Source organism: Bos grunniens, chromosome 6 (genome assembly GCF_055505025.1).
Source record: "Bos grunniens cultivar Pamir isolate PY7600 chromosome 6, Bosgru_T2T1.0, whole genome shotgun sequence".
Classification (NCBI taxonomy): Eukaryota; Metazoa; Chordata; class Mammalia; order Artiodactyla; family Bovidae; genus Bos; species Bos grunniens.
Genome location: NC_141170.1, coordinates 61,385,267 through 61,389,124, shown reverse-complemented (window position 1 = coordinate 61,389,124; position 3,858 = coordinate 61,385,267). Strand labels below are relative to the sequence as shown.

Genomic DNA, 3,858 nt, shown 5'->3' with positions numbered 1-3,858 from the left:
AGACATCCTGGAATGTAAAGTCAAGTGGGCCTTAGGAAGCATCACTACGAACAAAGCTAGTGGAAGTGATGGAATTCCAGTTGAGCTATTTCAAATCCTGAAAGATGATGCTGTGACAGTGCTGCACTCAATATGCCAGCAAATTTGGAAAACTCAGCAGTGGCCACGGGACTGGAAAAGGTCAGTTTTCATTCCAATCCCAAAGAAAGGCAATGCCAAAGAATCCCCAAACTACTGCACAATTGTACTCATCTCACATGCTAGTAAAGTAATGCTCAAAATTCTCCAAGCCAGGCTTCAGCAATACATGAATCATAAACTTCCAGATGTTCAAGCTGGATTTAGAAAAGGCAGAGGAACCAGAGAGCAAATTGCCAACATCCATTGGATCATTGAAAAAGCAAGAGAGTTTCAGAAAAATATCTACTACTGCTTATTGATTATGCCAAAGCCTTTGACTGTGTGGACCACAACAAACTTTGGAAAATTCTTGAAGAGATGGGAATACCAGACTTTCTGACCTGCCTCTTGAGAAATTTGTATGCAGGTCAGGAAGCAACAGAACTGGACATGGAACAACAGACTGGTTCCAAATAGGAAAAGGAGTATGTCAAGGCTGAATATTGTCACCCTGCTTATTTAATGTATATGCAGAGTACATCATGAGAAATGCTGGGCTGGAGGAAGCACAAGCTGGAATCAAGATTGCCAGGAGAAATATCAATAACTTCAGATATGCAGGACACCACCCTTATGGCAGAAATCAAAGAACCTAAGGAGCCTCTTGATGAAAGTGAAAGAGGAGAGTAAAAAAGTTGGCTTAAAGCTCAACATTCATAAAACTAAGATCATGGCATCCGGTCCCATCACTTCATGGCAAATAGATAGAGAAACAGTGGCAGACTATTATCTTGGGCTCCAAAATCACTGCAGATGGTGACTGCAGCCATGAAATTAAAAGACACTTACTCCTTGAAGGAAAAGTTATGACCAACCTAGACAGCATGTTAAAAAGCAGAGACATTACTTTGCCAACAAAGGTCCATATAGTCAAACTATGGTTTTTCCAGTGGTCATGTATGGATGTGAGAGTTGGACTATAAAGAAAGCTGAGTGTCAAAGAATTAATGCTTTTGAACTGTGATGTTGGAGAAGACTCTTGAGAGTCCCTTGAACTGCAAGGTGATCAAACCAGTCCATCCTAAAGGAAATCAGTCCTGAATGTTCATTGGAAGGACTGATGCTGAAGCTGAAACTCCAATACTTTGGCCACCTGATATGAAGAGCTGACTCATTGGAAAAGACCCTGATGCTGGGAAAGATTGAAGGCAGGAGAATAGGATGACAGAAGATGAGACTGTTGGATGGCATCACCGACTCGATGGACATGAGTTTCAGTAAACTCCAGGAGCTGGTGATGGACAGGAAGGCCTGGCGTGCTGTAGTCCATGGGGTCGCAAAGAGTTGGACACGACTGAGGGACTGAACTGAGCTGAACTGAACTGTCATGTGTATTCCTGGATGGAATTTGGATAAACTGCAACCACGGTGTTCAGGGCAAAACCAAAGATCTGGTAACAGAAGAATGGGATGATCCTGGTCACATGTTGCTTGTATGCTCCGTGCACAGCCATTGCCCAGTTAAGGACCGTGAGAACAGAAATTGTGATGGCAATGCATATGTTGGCATCATCCATGAACTCAAAGCCACCTCCGAGTTCAGAATTTGAAGAGTGATACTGATCTGGATCAGCCAGGGCACTCAACAGAACCAGCAGTACCACAGCATTGAAGATCAGGTCCCAGGTGCCCAGCAGGATGGTGCCAGCTGGGACATGGCAGCACAGGCAGCAGCTGGTGGAGTAGAACGGCATCCAGGGGGCCACCATCTTCATCACTCAGGCTGCCCGCACAGTGGCATGCTGGGCTACTGCTGCCTCCTCGGCCACTCTGGCTCCACTCTGGCTCCCTCTCCCCGCCCTGCTCACCACCCATGAGGGCTCCTAGCTGCTGTCTCTGACAGACCACAACAGCTGATTTTTGAAGTGTTCCCATATATACCCACTCTTATAGGGGAACAGCCCTGGAAATGCAAATAATGACAATTATTTGGGACACCAGAATGTCTGTTCTATTATTTGTACCTGAAATTAAAAGAAATACCAAATTAAAGTCAACTCTTTCAAAACGGAGTCCCAAATCCATGGCCATGACTGCTGGTGTCTAGTAGGGCATTTAGCTGAGGTAATCAGAGGTAACCAAGGGTACCGTCTGAGAAGTGAGCTTCCCTTTGCAAGGAAACTCAAGGTGGGCACACTTTTAAGATGATCTTCTAGATTGCTATTCCATGGAAGATATCATTCCCATGGTTAGGTTATTTTATATGGCATACAAAAAGGATTCTGTAGCTGTGATTAAAATCTCTAATCAGTTGACTTTGTTACTTAAAAGGGAGATGCTCTTGAATGGGCCTAAACTATGCAAATGAAACCATTTGGGAAAAAAGTCTAGAGTCAGAGACAGAAGTCAGAGAGATCCAATACAGCAGCAGACACACTCTGTTGGCCATGAAGAAGCAAATTGCCATGTTGTTTTGAAGAACTCAGAGCCCTTTATAAATGTAGATAATCCCGATACCATTTACCAAAAAAAAAAAAAAAAAAAAAGTGGCTTTCCAATTTAACTATTTTATATTGTGGACGGATCAACTAGCAATTTCATGCTGCATAGCGTGACCCCATATTATATTTGTATAATTGGGAATGTGTCCTTACTAGCATACTGCTCATACTGTGACTTCTCTAATGGTTTTGACATCAGCCCAGCTACATAGCAAAGAAAATTCCACAATTAGGCTTTTGTAGTTTGCCAGCATAAATATGTAAATGCCAGCATTCCTTCTACAAAGTATTCTCCAGCATGCAGAAACCATTAACATTGAGCCTTTTGAAATACCAAAGCCATAATGATCTTTTAAATTCACAAATGTGATCATGACAAATGACATGCTTAAAATAAGCATGACTGTTTAAAATAAAATTACCAGTGAGATACCATTGTCTACAGGGTGAGTCCAGTCAGTGCCCTGACAATCCAGCCCCTGCTTCCCTGTCTACATTCATCTCCAGTTTCTCTCCATACGCAGGCTTCCCAATCTTGTTCTGAATATAAGTTGTTACTACTTTTCCTGCATCCTACAGGCATCCTGGCTTTTTCTTTTATCTTTGGACTAACGTTTATTTATGCTTGAAGGTTTTATTTCAACTGACCTCTCCTATTGCATTCATTGCTCACTCCTACTATTTGGCTCTTGGAACTTCCCTGTTGGCTCAACAGTAAAGAATGTGCCTGCCAATGCAGGAGACATGAGTTTTATCACTGGTCAGGAAGATCCGTTGGAGAAGGGAACGGCTACCCTACTCCAGTATTCTTGCCTGGGAAATCCCAAAAGAGTCCGACATGACTTAGTGACTAAACTATCACCACCACTACAAAAGTATAGTTAGTGAGTGCTCTGAGCAATCTGCTGCTACTGCTGCTGCTAAGTCGCTTCAGTCGTGTCCGACTCTGTGCGTCCCCATAGACGGAAGCCCACCAGGCTCCCCTGTCCCTGGGATTCTCCCGGCAAGAACACTGGAGTGGCTTGCCATCTCCTTCTCCAATGCATGACAGTGAAAAGTGAAGTTGCTCAGTCTAGCAGTTTGCTAGCATATTATAAACACCTAATCAGAGCTTCCTGCGTAGTTCAGCTGGTAAAGAATCTGCCTGCAATGCAGGAGACCCTGGTTTGATTCCTGAGTTAGGAAGTTCCCCTGGAGAAGAGAATGGCTACCCACTCCATTATTCTTGCCTGGAGAA

At 43.5% G+C, this 3,858-nt stretch overlaps 1 pseudogene; it reads right to left on the bottom strand.

Moving 5' to 3' along the window:
• Positions 1-1,505: 1,505 nt before the first annotated feature.
• On the bottom strand, positions 1,506-1,889 carry LOC147370819 (lysosomal-associated transmembrane protein 4B pseudogene; annotated as a pseudogene).
• Positions 1,890-3,858: the final 1,969 nt, after the last annotated feature.